The sequence below is a fragment of the Macrobrachium rosenbergii genome, chromosome 55 (genome assembly GCF_040412425.1).
Source record: "Macrobrachium rosenbergii isolate ZJJX-2024 chromosome 55, ASM4041242v1, whole genome shotgun sequence".
Classification (NCBI taxonomy): domain Eukaryota; kingdom Metazoa; phylum Arthropoda; class Malacostraca; order Decapoda; family Palaemonidae; genus Macrobrachium; species Macrobrachium rosenbergii.
In genome coordinates, this window is record NC_089795.1 from 29,082,768 (window position 1) to 29,102,767 (window position 20,000).

At 33.4% G+C, this 20,000-nt stretch overlaps 1 pseudogene; it reads right to left on the reverse strand.

Annotated features, from left to right (window-relative positions):
- The window catches only part of LOC136835720 (cell adhesion molecule 2-like), a 161,443-nt pseudogene that overhangs the window by 56,244 nt on the left and 85,199 nt on the right, over window positions 1–20,000 (reverse strand).

The window sequence follows — 20,000 nt, forward strand, 5'->3', positions numbered from 1 at the left end:
GACCAATAATGGATTCTGGATGTTTCGACCTCTTCGTTACTCTGCTTTTACATACGCTCCGCTTGTGATCTCCTCACAGTTTGCGCTTCAGCCGTGAGCTAAAGAGGTACGTAACCATTACAAGGAAAAACATCTTTAGTTTCGTACAGTATTCCTTATCTTTATCCGATTTCTAGATGTAAGTGTTTCAGAATTTGTCAAAGCATTTTAAAAGAATCAAATAATCTTTGCGTACACAGTCTAGTTTTATGGCCAATAGAGCGATATTCTATCTAGAGGTAAACGAGCAGGTATCGTACAGAGGAAGAAAAACTCTCGATTTTATTGTGATCTATATTCATAAAAAAAGGTTATACATTACTTCCTGCGTATATGGAGATGTATCAGTAATTGGTGAAGAGTTTTAATTAATTTATTTTTCATTTATTCATCTTTTGCTGCGTGAGCAAGAATGAGAGTAGAAGCGGTTCGAAATGGAGGCAAAATGTAAAAGGAAAAAAAAAATCAAATTGATTTGCATACATTTCCAAGTCCAGCCTTTTGCCCATGTTGTTTATGTAAATAACGAATTCATGGGTCTTTGATCCTCAGTGCATGAGGCTCTTGCATGTATGGAGTTTTTGTCGGGTGAAAAAAAAAAGTTGAAACAAATAAATAAAAATAACCAGAAAAAAACGTTTCACTGGAATTTCCAAACCGAGTCAGCCATTTGCATAGGGTTATAGCACGTAAAACTTTGCCTAAAAGTTGGTTGATTTATGCCTGTCTATTCGCGTAGGTGTGTGTGTATGTGTGCATTTGTTTGTGTGTGTTTGTTCGTGTATGGATTGTGTATGGCTGAGCGTGCCTTGGTGTATTGTCTTTTCTTTCTTTTGTAATCGTGAACCAAAACAACGAAACAAAAGCTTTCATTTGCAAGCCTTGTTATTTTTAAAGAGACACCGATTGGTAAGAATATATCACTTATTTTGAGTAAATATTTGTCAATTTCAGCGTTATTATGGAGTTTTTGTTGAGCATGCATTTATAGTAATGTTATTCACGTCCTTTCTTAGGGTTAGCTATTCCAATCTAGAGAGAAGGTTTATCATTGAACATCTGTGTATTAAAGAGTTTTATTTTATTTTATTTTTTTTTTGCAAGCGTTTTCCCTCGAGTAATCCTTCGTGTAATTGTACCGTGGTTTATCGGAGTATATATTTACTATATATGAATTTGATCATTCTAAATATTTCCACGTTACAGCACACAAACTTAGTAAAAAATGCCAAATAATAAATGTTTCAGCGTGCACATAGAGTACCAGCATAAAAATATAAAAAAAATCTAAAATATAAAGTACATGGGCGGAAATATAATTAAGTTATGAAGTTAATGTAATTTTCAACGGTGCAGAGGAAGAGCTTGAAATTACAATGAAATATGAACAATATTTTTAGTACTCTTTTGGTTTAGGCCTTTTTATAATTATGCAGTTTATATCTATTAGCTTTTCCGTTATACCTATATGATAATTTCCTGTTAATAACATAACCCTTCACTATGTATATTTTTTGTTATTTATGAATGATTCCTTTCCAAGGTATCATTCATATTTTGTTGTTAATTTTTTTTTTTTTATCATTTAATGAGATACTCTTTAAAGATCTGAAGTATAATGGAATATTTGGTACGTAACGTATCACAGCTCCAAGAAACGTTACGCAAGGAAAGCTTGACAAAAACAGTAAAAAGCTTGCCCGAAAGTTCGATGTCCTTAACTAAACATGTCACAGGACTCGTTACATTTTAATGAACTCTTCTGAAGAGAACGTACAGCAAGTACTGCAAGTAAACTGCGGTATATTTCCTTGAAATATTGGCGAGAGAACCAGCAACGAGAGGGGACAGAGAACGCGGGTTCGGTGTGCATTTCAGGAAAAGTAGGCTGGCTCGATCCCGTGAGAACCGTCCTCCCATCAATTTCTCGATTATGCTAAGCTCTGTAATTCGACCTGGGAATTAAGGGATCAAGCCCGTGTTAACAGGGAATCGAATCACCCCAAGACGCGTTTACATTGTCACCAGCGCTGAGGTCCAAGTTCCCGTCCCAGTTTGTGCTTTCGAAATGACAAGAAATCAGGATCACCTGTGTTCATCTTTACTGTACATTGAGCGTGTATTGTATAAACAAATATCTATATATATTTCTTCGTCTTTTTTACTGTACATTGTGTGTGTGTATATATATATATATGTATATATATATATATATATATATATATATATATATATATATATATATATATATATATATATATATATATATATATATATATATATATATATATATATATATATATATATATATATATACACACACATATATATATATATATATATATATATATATATATATATATAGTAATATACACATATATATATATATAACATATATATATATATATATATATATACATATATATATATATATATATATATATAATAGATAGCCGGTCATATATATTTATGTGTGTGCAACAACATGTTAGCATTATCATGTTAAAAGAGAACAACACAATGTGTGTCTCAACAAATTACGTCGAAACTATAAAAAGAAAAACAAGATACTAGACTAGCCGAATCTATATAAAGAAACATGGCTCGCCGAAACAGCCATGTGTGCGTGATTAAACATCCATGCATAAGATAAGAAGTTTGAATGTGTATATATTTTTGTGTGATTTCGATATTAGAAAATTCGGATTGACAATCTGCATGTTGACACCATTATGTGAATCAGCTACCTTGAGCAATCGCTTTCGAACTTATAAGTCCCCAAATTACATCTGGGGATATATTTATATACGACTGAGGATTGCAATGTTTTGCCTTAAATTCTAAAAAGTGATCCTATTGTGTATTAAGTACAGGACTATATAATTAACACTGACAAATATTGCTATCTTAGAGTCATTATTTATCACAGTTAGTGCCTATTGAATAATCATAAATTGAGCCGTATTTTCGCTGCCTCAATGCTTTTAAATCTTGTTTTGTTTAATGTAAGTTTCGTATATGATGTAACTATGTTGTTACGAAACGCGTTAAATGTTTTTACCGGCTTCTATTATTTCTTTGTAAATTAATTAAGTGTGTGTGTGTGTGTGTGTACTAAGTACCGGACATATAATGTGTATATATACAAAGTTATGTTTTTTCTTATTTCTTTGTAAATTAAAAAGAGATCTTTTCTAATAAAAGCCACAAAAAGCAAGCTGGCAGAGAAATGTTTGATATCATCAAAAGTGTATTTTTTTTTCATTCAAAAGAATCCATTCAAAATGGTTGTACTCACTGGTTTTGTCAAGAACATCTGATTTATAAAAAAAAAAAAATAAGAAAAATCCATAATTTTTTCCTTACAGTCAACAAATCAATAATTGAATGTTATTTGCTTTACTTTTTGATGGAGAGCTAATTAAAATATTCATACACCATCGCTCATCAGCCTAATAAGACTGATCGGCCCTATACCCAGTGATGATATAGGTCAGGCTGTTTGAACTTTTGATCTATACCCGAAAGGGAGGATAGGAGAGTCTGTTAAAACGGAGTAATCGAAGAGGTAAAAAGAGTTGAATGTATTGATTTGTCTTAGATCCCGTTTGTGGGAACATTTCTAAATGGCTTTCTGTATTCCTTCTACAGTCTTATCTTTCATTTAGACAATGAGATGATGTTTCTCATTAATTACTAGAACTTTTAAGATTTCTGTTAAAAAGATGCAATATGGTTCTTTTACGTTTACCTATTTCAGTATATTATGAATTTGTTCCTCACACCCCTGTTGCGAATGTATTTCCACAAACACCAGTAATTTACAATCCATCATGATTTAAAAAACATGAAATACTGACCGTAATTCTTTAGAATAATATTAATGTAATAACATTTGGAAGTAATAAAACATTCATATCTACAGTAAATCATCCTGCAGGTTAAGTCGCTGTAGAAAAAATTGTGAATATTCGTCAATATTTGATCATCAGAACAAATAGTATCATCATCCACATTTACTTCAACAGTCACATGTGGTGTGCTTTCATATTGAAGAATCAAACAGTTAAGGGTTTGCATCATAAGCAAGGGTCTGACGCTTTCATGAAATCCCTCTTCCCAATAGAGACATATCATGAATAGTCTAATAACTTAGCTAGAACCTGTTTTCCACGGCCATATCATAACTGTTTACACGGACCTCTTCAATGGGAAAGGTGCCCTAAGGCATCTATTTAAAGCAGGAGTAATCGCGAATGCCATCATTAGAATCCTTTGAGGCCCCGATAACGAGAGGTAATGGCGTCCGCGGAAGTCGGTGGACATATGAAATTGATTATCATGAGAGAGCGGCCGTCCACTTGATACAAAAGGAGCCTCGTCAGATTCTCCTGAGAAAGGGAAGGTTAAATCGGTCTGACGAACGGAGGGAAGGTTATATTCAGTTACCATTGTTGAGTAGTTGACCCTCCCCGTTATAAAAGAAAGTGCTTTTACGTAATTGCATTGTTGCAAGGTTATTTCTTTTACATTAGGTAAGTGATCCCTGTGCGGTTTATTGCACATACACAAGCACACACACACACACACATACATATATATATATATATATATATATATATATATATATATATATATATGTATATATATATATAATATATATATATATATATAATATATATATATATATACACATGTATATGTAATATACATTATATATATATGACACACCCCAATTTCATGGTGTCGTTGGGCGTCGTATAACCCTTGATTGACGTAAATCTTTAGGTCAGTGCACAGAACCCCCTTCAGCTTTTAAACTGATCTGCTGCCGTACGGTAACATCCTATTCTTTCTCAATATATCATTTAAATCCACAGTGGAAATACTGGTAACTGAGAATTATTAACTACAGTGCTTTATTTATGTCTAATAAAATGTTTCATTCTTTTTCCGAAAAAACATCATTTCGAAGTTTACTCCCACGACAAATTTGACGTGATGTAGAATGCGATCATTGAAAATAATTCGTTGCTCTTTATAATTTGATTTATATAACTTTTTAACGTTCTTGAAAATCTATCCACCTAACCCAAGCATTTCTTCCTATAAGACCCTGTACGCTTTATATAATATATATATGTGTGTGTGTGTGTTGTTTGTGTGTGTTTATGTATGTATGTATGTATTTCACTTACGGTAGTTTTATTATTTTAAGGGGACTAATGATAATTTTCGACAGTTATTTTGCTTCTCTTAATTTGTCTCTTTCGAAAATTGAGCAACCCCCTTTTATGTTAATTTATATACCTTAAATCCCTTCAGTAAATTTCTGCAACTCTTCATCTCTCCTTTCTCCCTTTTTACACCTGCAAATTACCTCTACTCAACGTGACAGAAACGAGGAAAACCTACGCACGCCTCTCTCTCTCTCTCTCTCTCTCTCTCTCTCTCTCTCTCTCTCTCTCTCACCTGCAAATTATCAGTCTCCAAGTCCCCAGGGATGGAACAAGGCAAGGCAGGGGCGCACAGGCCTCTCTCTACCGTTCCCCGAAAAGCATTTGCCTCCCAGTTTTACAGGTCTGCGTATGCAGGAGAGCAAACCACGGGTATAAACCTCCAGGAAAGCTCCCAGGAGTGCCGGGGGGTGGGTGTGGGGGGTAGGTGTTCTGCCATTTGGCCCGTAATTGCAGCCCTTTAATCTCAATGTTCCTGTTATTTTTGTTAGGGACCTTTCATCCCGTTCTCCCCAGATGCTAGGGAGGCGGGGTGAGGCTCTTTCTGATCCTACTCCGCCCACAGTCAACTTTAGTGCAACTCCACCGCCCCCACCCCCTTTTCCCCTCGTACCCACAATGCAACTCTCTCTCTCTCTCTTCTCTCTCTCTCTGCGCTCTCTTGACTCTAGCACCCTTGGACAAGCGGCCCCTGGGTGAACAATTTGAGATTTTAAAATTTCAGAACCAGACCTTTGCAGTTTGGCTATCAGAGTTATACGTCTGCCTTTTCTTTACCTTTTTCTTTTTCTATCTTTTTTCTTCCATTCTTTTTGATAAAAAAAAAAAAAAACTGGGATCTTTTAGTCCTCTTTGTTTGCCAACTATTGCCTGAGGTACCGGGCAATTATCTTATTCACGAAATCTTTGAGCAATCTTTTGCGTAACAGAAAAAAGACATTTTCCCATGCGACGAGAATCATTTATGTTTTCAGAGGTCATTATGCATTTACACACTTTAAAAAATGGCTGTTGCCGTGTTCCACACATTATTAATTCTTCTCGTTGGAGATATAGTAAAAGAAATAACAACAAAAAGAAAAATTCATGAATAATAACGCATGTCACATCGCTTCTTATATCGTCGAGTTAATTGAAACGCGGATTACAGTGACATCAGCACTTTTGCCGCGATATAACAATTTGCTTCGAGTTCTGTTATACCGTAAAACTTGTCACCTTTCGTTTCGAACTACGATAACGCTCAGAAATTGATGATTGGAATGAATTCAAACCAACTAAAAACTTCGAAAAATAGACCGAAGTAAACAGCCGGTGTTCTGTCAAGGTCAAGCGAAGAAATGAAATAGTTATAATTGTTTTATTTATAAACGATGGTTAAAATTAACGAGGATGAAGCTATGGAAACAATAGATCTTCGTGCGATGGGGAAAGAAATATATATATTTGTTTAAATGAGTACAAAATGAGTACAATGAAATGAATACAAAGCCTAGTGACTTAGTCTTTGGGAGATAAATTGTTCACTGCTCTGCGCTGAAGAATAACAAAATTGAGAGCCTCTTTAAATTCCAAAATATAAAATCAAATTTCAGCTCCAACAGAGCGATGAGGAAAAGGAAAGTGCAAATATTTTGTAAAATAACAGATAAACGCTGTCCTCAAAAAAAAAAAAAAAAAAAGTCATGACCTAACTTACAAAACAATAACATTTTTCCTTGTTTATCGTTTCATGAAATAAATATCAGCAATATTTATCTCGGAAGGAAAGAGGAGAAATAAAAAATATAAAAATTAAGCATCTTCTTTTCATTGCTTTTCGCGAGGAGCAAAAGTAAAGAGACAATTGCTGGCTAGCGTAAAATTTCTTTCAATTTTCAATCCTTTTTTTTTTTTTGTAAAAGAAGATTTTTTTTTCCTTTTTGCTGCATTTGGCGAACACATCCAGGCAGAAGGAAAGCAAACATCAGCCTTTTGTTCCCGGAGAGGAAGAAGAAGATTCTGAAGCTGCTTTCATTATAGCTCTTGCATTTCTTTGTTAGTGAAACAAATGATTCTTTTCCTACTTCACTGTTCAAGGAGATACCCGCGTATCCTCCCCAGGTGAATGGGGAAAGCATGAGGAGTTAAGAGGATGGGAGTCGGGTGGGGGAAGGGGTGACAGTAAGGATATAAGCATGGACTCGTCGAGCGCCCTGCTCTACGAAATTCTTATAGTCTTATAGGTCTCTTTTTTCCGTGTGAGCGAGGATAATACTTTCTCTCTCTCTCTCTCTTCTCTCTCTCTCTCTTCATTATATATATATATATATATATATATATATATATATATATATATATATATATATATATATATATATATATATATATATATATATATATATATATATATATATATATATATGTATATATACTGTATATACATGTATATATACACTGCATATATATATATATATATATATATATATATATATATATATATATATATATATATATATATATATAGGAGAGAGAGAGAGAGAAAGGAGGTATTGTTCATAGCGAGCAAGCGCAATGCAAATTTGTCTGAAAGACAGCTGGAGTTCTGGCAATCTATTTCAATACAGAAACGACCAGAATGCCCCCAAGAGATTCATCTGGGTTATGCACCATCAAAGTGTTGGCAAGGATACAAATGAATTTGGTCTCTTGGCCACTACGGTGAGTTATGACGCCTCTGTTCACAAAAGAATGCATCAGTCATACTTGAATGAAAAGGCACCATCGGAATAGCATCCAGACAATTTTACCAAAAACTGATCAACAGTGCTAAAGGTCAGTATATTGTAAGCGCTGGTTATCCAAAGGGTTTCACTTTTAGTGATACCTTGGAATTTTAAGGCGAAAGTGTATGTCTGAAAGTAATTTCCTAGCTGCATAGGAGGACAAGCATATTAGTAATGAAGCGGGCAGTTTCACAAGACTTTAACGACACGCTTTTGCTTTGTATGAACTTGCATTCTGAATTTTCTTTGTACATATAACCTGAACATATATTTCTATCTACTGTACTCTCTACGTATTATAATAGCAAAGAAATGTTTGCTTCGATGTTCTGTAACGTCTAATAGAGCCTAAATAAAGTCTTCCAGTCTTCTGTCCGTTCACAAACAAAATATGCTCAATACGAACTTTAAACCAAATATCGCTGCTTCGATGTTATGGACAAACATCTTTTCTTGCCGCCCTTTACCACTTTTTTCAAGTATTTGTTTTTCGGAGAGGGTGGTGGGGGGTTTGGGTGGTACCTGATGTTGATTGGCGGCACTGGACTTTTCATCTCAATCCCCTACTCTTATAAAGAGTGAAATATATCGACGTTATACTTTACGTTTGCCATATGTAAATCGTCATTCCTTAGTTTTTCACGGGCAATGGGTACAAGCATGTAACTCGAATGGTGTTCAGTAGCTTTGAAATGATTATCAGAATGATGCAATTCTTGCTCAAATTCCTTATTGTTGGTTGTTTTATTCTTCAGTCTTACTTTCCTATGTTCTACAAGATGGCCACCGGAATTGGCAGCACAAGCAAAACCGCAGATGCACGTACACACACACACACATAATCATCTCTCTCTCTCTCTCTCTCTCTCTCTCTCTCTCTCTCTCTCTCTCTCTCTCTCTCATCTCTCGTTTTTTTATAATTATAGTTGGAGACTCACTCTTCTCATATCACATCATCATATTTTTTTGTGAAAAACTTACATATACACGAACACGCGCGCGCGCAAACACACTCACACACACACACACACACACACACATATATATATATATATATATATATATATATATATATATATATATATATATATATGTATGTGTGTGTGTATAGTGTATGTGTATATATATATGACTATTTGTTCGTATCCTTCTCTTTGGGGCATTGGATTCCACATAGGGTCTGAAAAAAAAAAAACCGTAATGGAGATATTTCGGCTTAACTGCACAAGTGATTCAATGCAGCCTCCAGTGTCTGTAATTAGCTTGGAATGACTTACCCGTTCCCAATATCACGAAGACTAACTCATTACCATTGAGTTATGCATGACGTCAAAGACCATTTCGAGCAATGATGAATGCATCAGGAGAGGATGACGTCGTGTTTCTTGTGATGTCTTGTCTTTTATGTTCAAAAATATAATTTCAGTTCTCTTTCTCCGTAATTATTACACGTTTTATTTGAAGAAATTGTTACGGTAAATATATCTGAATGTTATGGATTTTTAGTGACGTTATAATGTGCTTCAATACTTTAGAACATTGTTCATTATCTTTGTTCATATTACAGTTATATTGCTTGTTAGTTAAAAAAAAAAACATTCGTTAGCCCCGCATTCATATGTGTTTTTCCATTTTCTCATTTCTCTCTCACTACACTCACACACGCAAATACTCTTACACAAACATGCACACACTTCCATGAAACATGTTTCACACACACACACTTAACATATATATATATATATATATATATATATATACATATATATATATATATATATATATGTGTGTGTATATATATATATATATATATATATATATATATATATATATATATATATAGGATATATATATATATATGACACATGTATGTGAAAAGATCTCTCTCTCTCTCTCTCTCTCTCTCTCTCTCTCTCTCTCTCTCTCTGTCCTAATGTTCTCCTTACTGTGTCCACTGTATTTTAGAGGACAATTGAACAAGAACTTAAAGTTCGTTCACTTCCCCTAGTCTTTGTTATTTAAGATTTGCGTATATTTTGTTGCGTCTCTCTTTCTCGTCCTCTCTTTCTCTCTCTCCTTTGAACCAACTATTTGTGTTTTTTCTTCATCACAAGTAAAGGGAAAACTGTATAAACTTTTTTTTTTCCAAGCGCCTCACAACTTCCGAGAGAAACTCTTTTTACATGGATAAATGGACGAAGAATTGAAAGCGTTTTACCTTTCCATTTACAGTGTGTCTCTGTCTCTCTTTATGTATAATATATATATATATATATATATATATATATATATATATATATATATATACTAATATATATATATATATATATGTAGATATATATATTGATATATATACTAACTTTTGCTCTATTATAAAAGACCATTTGATTAATTAATAACTTTTTGCTCTGATAGTATAGTTGTCATTTCCCCCCCTCTCTCTCTCTCTCTCTCTCTCTCTCCTCTCTCTCTAAGGAGGGTTTTAGCCAAAAGGACATGGAATTTCCTCGGAGGGCCACGCCTAACGACTCTCCTTTCTTATGAGGATGCTTCGTTCTTCACAAAAGATGTTCCCCCGATTTTCTCCGCTTCGGGTTCTCAACTGTTTTGCCCCCGAGGAAAAGTTTGGACATAATGATCGCCATTGTTATGGCGATCGACGCAAGTTCCGACACACGGGAAAATGGAAGGCAAACGTAGTGTATGTAAACGGACAAATAAACTAACGCGCCGGATACACACGCAAGAGGCATGAGAGGATTATCTCTCTAAGAATAAAAAAAAAAAAAAAAAAAGTGGGCGTAAGACTGAGTAAGTACACCTTAGTTTAACCAGACCACTGAGCTGATTAACAGTTCTCCTAGGGCTGGGCCGAAGGATTAGATTTATTTTCCGTGGCTAAGAACTAATTGGTTACCTAACAACGGGACCTACAGCTTATTATTGGAATCGAACTACATTATGCCGAGAAATGAAATTTCTGTCACCAGAAATAAATTACTCTAATTCTTCATTGGCCGGCCGGAGTGTCGAACCCGGGCCCTGCAGAGTGCTAGCCGAGTACGATATCGACCCTGCCAACGAAGAACCTTTAAGATTGAGGTGAAGGGCACAGTGTGTAAGGGGGTTGGTCGCGATGTTGTGAGAACTTGTGTTGTGGAAGTTTTGTGCGCACGGGGCTTGTCCACGATTTTGCTGTTTAGTTGTGAGTGGGGTAGTTATTACTGTTTTTATTTGTTCGTTTCTCACCCCTTCTTGGGAGCCAGGCTTATCGTTGAAAGAGATATAATATTACACGTATATGGCATATATACATATGTTTATATATATATATATATGTGTGTGTATATATGTATTTATGTATGTATGTATATATATACATATGTAATCATATATATAATTACTGCACGTTATAGATTTTGAGTTCAATGCCAAAGCCTTCTGATTACTGTATCCTCATTTATAAAGGGAAAAAAATTACTACAAAATGTTAAGAAACAAATTTCATTTGCTCTTGCAGTATCAGCCATTTCTATTCATAAGTCTCGCTTCACACCATATTAATTTAGTTCCATAACACAACAGAAATTTCTGACAGGCATTACGGCTCTGATAAGCTGATTGATTTTAGAATATGTTGGCGCCACTATTCACTCGAATGCTTCACGAAGGAAAAGTAAGAATTTACATGAAATATAGTTTTGTGGGCTACGATGTCTTTTGTTATAATTCTATTGTAATCTATGAAACTCGCTAGAAACGTTAACTTGATTTATGTACTAAAATACATCCCCACGGGAGCTTTATTATGGAAACAGGAGACATATCGGGGAAGAATTCCGTATATTAGGAATTGAGGAATTCCTTGTTCACAGTTCTTAGTGAAGTGATGATGAAGGAGCCAGTTCAATATATGTGGCATAAAATACTTCTAAAAATCGTTTCGTTCTAACAGCAAATAATAAAAAGAAAAATAGCAGTATTAAAAATAAAAGATGTTACGCAGAGATTGTAAACGCCGTAACTTTCAATTTTCATATTGTTCATATTGTTTTGGGAGACCATTTTGAAGAAAGAGGTAATTGATGTGAGACTTTCACAGTAGCGTTAGTTATCATTATTAAGAAGAAGAAGAAGAAGAAGATTCCTGTAATGGACTACGCTTTTCACAGATCGCTTCCGCAATGGCTGTATCTTTACCGACCTTGTTCATAATCACCATCTTTCCCTTTGAGAACATTTATGATAATGTTTGATCTTCCACCCATACTAAACAATTACTTTTCACCCTTCAAAACAAAACACTGATGAATATTTATTTGCAATTTATATCCACTGACCTCGCATCTGTGTCAAGAAATCAATGAATGTTGTTTATATCACGGGAATGGTATTTTCTAACGAAAGAATTAAGAAAAACCCATAACCTTGCGTTTGGAAACCTCAGTACACTGTAATTACTTCGTTTCCTTAGAAGTGCTAGATTAGTGTGGGATTATTATTACTGTTCGGTTATGGAATTTTACTTTTACATTTAAAATCTAAACTGTCTCCTTCACATTATTTAAGCTTTTATCGCTAAGTTGTTAGGAGGAACACTTGTGTATCAGTTATTCCTTGTAAAGAAAAAAATTCACAATAATGTCAGTCTTTGACATGGCCATACGATACAGTTTTCATCACATTGTCTGGGATGATTATATAAACCACTTGATTCTTCTCAGGGTGGCTACTGATACAAGCATCCTAGCAATAACTGTAATGTTTACTTCTTTTTCATTTCTTCAGCGTCGATGAAGTCCCTGTATACAACAGAAAAATATCTTCTTTTCTTACAAAGACAGCGCCATTCGCACACACTTTGTGAAACTTCTTAAAAGTAAAACTTTTACAGGTCTAACATCTTGGTTTACCTTTATTTCAAGTTGTTTTAGAAGTTTCTGTTCTGGTTCTTCTCGCAGTTCTGAATTACAGTTATTTATCAATATGCTGTAAACAATCTGTACAAAAGGAAACAATTTGAAATCACTAGTATCAATGCATTCATCAATACCCTGTTTTTTGCTGCATAGACTTCATATTTCTGTTTTGAGTATGCTGTGCATGATGCTGGTATATGTAGCGCATTAATGCACTGTAATATGGTGAAAATATATTTTTTCCATTAATCTCCAATGAGAGCATCTTCCGATTATTAACTAACGAAATGATAAGTCTAAGATCAGTCGTGATCGTAGTGTTTCATATCTCGAGTCAGCAGTTAACCGAAGAAATACTTATTAGTGAGATGCGCTGTATATACATTAATACACACATACAAACACACAAATTATATATTATATATAAATATATGTGTGTGTTATAGAATATACTCATATATATATATATATATATATATACACACACATATATATATATATATATATATACATACACATACATATATGTATATATATATATATATATATATATATATATATATATATATATATATATATATAATATTATACTGTGTGTGTGTGTATATATGGACGTTTCTATGTGCTTGTGTATGACTTCTAACTTTATAAATCTACATTTCACTCATGCTAACAATAACATTTCATAAGGTATTTACGTAGACATTTCTGAAATGTTCACCTGTTTTTCCTTTTGGTCTCTAATAATATTCTTATTACAAAAACAAATGAGGACCCCAGGTGCCATTGGGTATATTCTTGAGATGAAGCATTCAACGGAAATAAATATTCCAGCGATATTAAAGTTTAGGCCCAACGCTACAAATACACACCATGTTTTCGTATGCCATTGACCTTTAAAGATCCAGCTAAATCTGGACACGGCGTATCCTAAACAGGAGCGACAGGTAAACACAACGGCGTTCATGAATCCGTCCACATATAATTAATTCTAGGAAATGGAACTTAGGGTTTATTTGTCGTATGTTTCCCATTTGTTCTGATCGACGTGCCTTAAAACTCACAGAGCATATTACGTTTTTCTTATTTCAAAATACTTCTAATTATTACGAATTCACAGCGAGAAACGGAGATGTAAAGAGGTGGATAGTCATGTAGACTACAATATCTAGACATAAACAATAGCTTCTTTGTTAGAGAACACCGTCTGAGAATGATTTTCAGATAGTTTTTTTTTTTATACAGATCTGGTCATTTGAAGACAACATTACTTTCATTGAGGAAGTTGTAACCTTCAGGAAAACAGTGTAACGTACATATTAATGTTTAACGTACATAGGTGTAATACGACAAGTATGGGCGAATTTTTTTAAAGACAGAAGGTCTGTTGTATCCCTTCGACTCACGCTAACTCAAAACATTACCTTTCAGAATAAGCCATTTTGGAATAGCGTAAACAAAATATACACCTTTATGTTACTTCTCATCCAACAAATAAATGAATTAACTGACAAGTTCGTGCACTCACATCAACAGCCACTCCTGGGAGGTCGAATATCTGGACAGCTGGACTATCGCCGGGGACGTAGCGAAAGAACTCATGCTGGCCTCGGTACCACTTGACGGAGTACAGGTCGTCCCCCTCAAGGTCATAGTGGCACTCCAGCTCCACGGAGGCCCCTGTCACTTGATGCGACGGAACATTCACCGCCTTGACTTTTAGGGCCTGAACTGTGCAACCTGGAAGGGAAGGAGAAAAGGACGTCATGTTTCGGGAAAATGTTCACAAATAGAATAAAGCTAGATGATAAAAACGGATGATTCTTATCACCCGAAGGGTTTCAGAAATTAAGTACCAAAATACTTAGAAAAGATATTTAAGGATTATCCCATCTGCAACTCTAATATATATATATATATAATATAATATATATATATATAAAGAATAATGAAAGATATATATATATATATTTTATATACTAGAATCATATACTGGAGAAAAAAGATAGATTATCCCATCTGCAACTTAATTCAAAAGCTTGAAAGAATAATGAAAGATGATTGATGTGTTTTTAATGCTGAGAATCATGCCACTGAATATTGTTGGTGTAAAAACATTATGTACATACATGATGGATAATTTTCTATATATGAGAATATATACATAAACACATACATATATATATATATATATATATATATATATATATATATATATATATATATATATATATATATATATATATATATATATATATATATATTATATATTATATATATAGAATTGTGTATGTATGTGTTTGCGTATATATTCTCATGGTTATAGCGCAAAAATACATATCCATCATCGTCATATACATAATGCTTTTACACCAACAATTCTTCAGTGGCATGATTCTCAGCATTAAAACCGATCAATGATCTTTCATTATTCTTTCAAGCTTTTGAATTAGAGTTGCAGATGGATAATCCTTAAATATCTTTTCTCCAGTATATATATATATATATATATATATATATATATATATATATATATATATATATATATATATATGTATATATATAGTATGTATATATACACACACACACACACACACATATATATATATATATATATATATATATATATATATATATATATATATATATATATATATATATATATATGTATGTATGTATGCGTGTGTGTGTGCATGTATGTGTGTATGTATTTATGTATCATTCAAAGTGCCCAGTGTGCATTTAATATGGTAATGGTGTGCGTCGTCGCTCATAAATCTTACCAGAAAGGATTTAAAGATTTAAACACTGGTGTGGCAAACTTTCGTTTAGTCAGAAGAAGCCATGTGTCTATAGATACTTGAAACGACATTTTGCTTGGAAAACTATCTTTGTAATTCCTTGAAATATATTTGAACACTCTGGAGTGTCATTCGGGTAAGTTGTGGCAACACGTAAAATATAAAAAAAAAAAAAAACGTTTCTTAACAGCTATTATTAAACACGCATAAATATTTATCGCCTCTCAATATAGATTGCGTCATTAGAAAAAAAAGTTATAAAAAGAGACAGATGAATCGAATTATCTGTTGTCCGCTTAAAGTGATGTATCGTACTAACGAAAATGTACCTTAAAAATGTTACGTTATTTTTGTTACTATTGGCCGCCGTTAAAAAATGAGTTCATCGATAATGATGTTATTCATAACTCATAAGAGTGAGGAGAAATTATATTAATAGACGATCTTCAGTCATGCTGCGGAATAATGCCAGGAATCGATTATCAATTATCAATTATTGCTAAGAATAACAAAGGAGCATTTCAGTGAACAGGGCACTGCGAAACATTGGATGTGAAACTGTTATTATCTAAGTATTTTCATGCTGAGATCCTACAAATAGAAAGGAGAGAGAGAGAGAGATTTTAGTGGTAGAAGTAAAGAGATGCAACTGAACACTTAAAGCCTTTTTTGTATTACATGGGAATTACAAATAAAAATATTACAATATCTGCATATGAAGGAGGTAATTAAGGAAAAGTTTTTATGGTTGAAGAAAAACACGTATGCACAGCATTAGTAATAATAATAATATATTAATAATAATAATTCGTGAAATTAAATAATTATTACAGTTTTTACAAACTCCATTATTTCACCAATGTGAATCTCTTAATTAGTTATTCAAGCACTCAAGTCGAAATATATTGCAAAGCGAAATTAAAACATTAAAACAGTCCACTTATTTATTTTGCTTTGGACTGGAATGAAATTTTAATTTTTTTGGGAACAATAGTTTGTGAGGATGTGTTTATGCTTACACATGTAAGCTTTTGAAATATTCATTTCCGGTTCCAAGTTAATAAAGCCATTCATGGTTGGAGAGAAAATGTATATGGTTATATTCTTTTTCTTGTTTTCCTTTATTGCCAATAGCTGGGGTAGGTAATTGTACAAACCCTTCTAGGAACTATAATCCCATAATACCTAGTGGAACCCTCATGGGAAACGGCAGCCTGATGTACTGTAGGAGGGTTGAAGCTAAAAATATTGAATCATATACTCATTAATATACATACATAAACATATATTATATACATATATATATATATATATATATATGTATAGTATATATATATATATAAAGTATATATATATATATATATATATATATATATATATATATATATATATATATATATATATTCACCACGTTCCATATTTTTGTGATTCAGTTATACACACACACACACACACACACACACACACACACATATATATATATATATATATATATATATATATATATATATATATATATATATATATATAAGCAAACAGTTGTCGAGAAAACGTACGGCTATAGGGTAACAAAAGAGCCTTTCAAATGAATGAGCACTTCTAATATTGTGGCTAAGTCTCTGGTCTCAAAGAATGATGTTATTGCTTCTGGTTCTTTATATTGCTTTTATTTTCCAGAAACCTTCCAGGCTACTTTGGTTATTTGTGTATTATTGTTTTCAATTATATATATATATATATATATATATATATATATATATTATATATTTATATTTATATTTATATAAATATAAATATATATATAAATTATATATATAAATATATATGTATATATATATATATATATAAATATATATATATATATATATATATATATATATATATATATATATATATATATATATATATATATATATATATATATATATATATATGCACACAGTAGAGAAAAAGATAGATAAAACAAATTTCCACTCTTATCTTATAAATAAGCAAATTCGATATAATAATCCCTCTGTACTTTATTTAGTCAAAACTGACATCAGTACCACGTAAATCGGAACGTAATTACTCTTGAAAAATCTATGTCATTTTTTTCGACTGTTTTTGAAGTATATTTATCCTAAAAAGAATAAAATGTCGTTAATAAGAAATTACTGATTTTTTAGATGTGATTCTTTTTTATCTTGCTTTCCTTATTTTTTTTCTCTTATGTTAATACATTGTGGTTTTCTAGTGAACTACTGTAATAGTTTTATTATCATATCTGACCTATTAGAAATCCACGCGATATAGTTTACTTTAAGACTGGTATATACATCAAGTCGACCGGTATTCTGAAAAATAGAATACAGTGGTAAAGCCTTGGACGGTACTGGCTGCGAGATTGAAAAGTAATGATTATTTTTTTTTCATCAGGTTATATATGTCGGATTGCATGGGAGCGAAAAAAAAAGAGCCTCCATTCTTTTTTCATGTCGTTGTCTGCGTAGAATTGTCGGTTATTTCGGAAAACAGAGAACGACAATCATAGCGTCCTGCGCGACACTGACCTCTCACACGCCTGATCAATGTTTTCTTAATTCCGTTCGGGACGAGAGGAATTATGACACCGAATCGAGGCTTCTCGTGTCGGGCCGCCATTAACCCGCGGCTGAGGAGTGTGTGTGCACGAATTTCGTGGCAACTGCTTCATCAAAAAGCAAATGGCCTCTGTCTTCGCTAACGGGTTGTAATCAGGGGTAATTCATCCTCTGAAAATTATGAATGAGGAAAATTCAATAAGAAAGAAACACGCCCGGGAAGAACAGTGTTGACGTCTCATGTGTCATACGGGATTTGGGTTTGAGTGTGATTTCCTCGTTCGATTGGAATTATCGCATTATGCATTTAATGGGCCAGAACTAGTTTATCGACCAAATGATGGTTTTTATGTCCCTTTATCTAACAAACAACATAAATGTATGTGACTGTTGTCACAATTTTTTCAAAGAATAACATATATGATTGTCACTTTTATAGGAAGTCAAAAAAGAAGACTTGCTCGAGGAATTGGCTGCTTATATAGTATTGAGACACTGATGTAAACTGCAAATTAAATTCAAGGAATTATGGAGGAATCAATATGTAAAGGAAAATGTTCATCTCAAATTATTGATGAACATGGCGTGCATTCACAGACATACACACACATATATGCGAAGAGAACGAGATTAGGTTTCCTCTTTTAAAAAGAAAGAGGAAACAAAAATACAAAAATAATCAGGCAGTGCTCAAATTTATTTGTCAAGAGAACCAGCAGAGAGAGAGAGAGAGAGAGAGAGAGAGAGAGAGAGAGAGAGAGAGAGAGAGAGAGGTAACACGAGCTAAAACTAAACCCATCTAGTAAGTGAAGACGTACACAGGCTCATTTATCCTCACACTCCATTTCTCTGGCGAAACTCATTTTGCTTGAACCGCTTTCCCGAACCTTAGACCACCAATTACGAAGCTGGAGCGTAATTATGAGGGAGGCCCTTGAGTGAACACTAGAGCATTATTGAGGGATCATTGACTCTCTGGGTAGAGGAACTCTTTCCAGTGAGTTCCTTTCTTTCACTGCTTTCTTTTCTCCAGATAATTTGTCAGAGGTTTGCGTTTTTTGGCTCGCTGTTCATCCGGTAACTTTGTCGTGTTGCTTGCTCTTCAGTGACTCTCTCTCTCTCTCTCTCTCTCTCTCTCTCTCTCTCTCTCTCTCTCTCTCTCTCTCTCTCTCTCTCTCTGTATTTGTGTGTGTGTGTTTGTATGTGATCTTTCATCAATACTTTGGAGCACTCTTCTTGTTTAATTTCTAAACCAGCTTCCACATCGGTAGTTCTCTCTCTCTCTCTCTCTCTCTCAATTTTGTTTTGGATTATGTTAAAAAAAAGTCTCTGAAGCCTCGGAAAAAAAAACTTGCATTCTTTGCATTTCTTAGAACAATAATGTTATTCTACACAAAACCGTCACATAACTGTCCATCACTCTAAAAAGGAAACTCACTATGAAGATATTTTTAACACTGGTCGATATGCATGAGTGTATGAGTCTCTTGCTACTTGCATAAGATCTTCATAAATATCGTCTTCTTGATTCAAATTATTTTCTAAGGTACTCGTGTTATGTATCTGAAACCCTTGTTTGAGAGCAGTTATAATGTGAGTGGGTTTGGCAATGCGTGCTGCATAATTAATGGTATTAAGTAACTTAAGGCAGTGATAG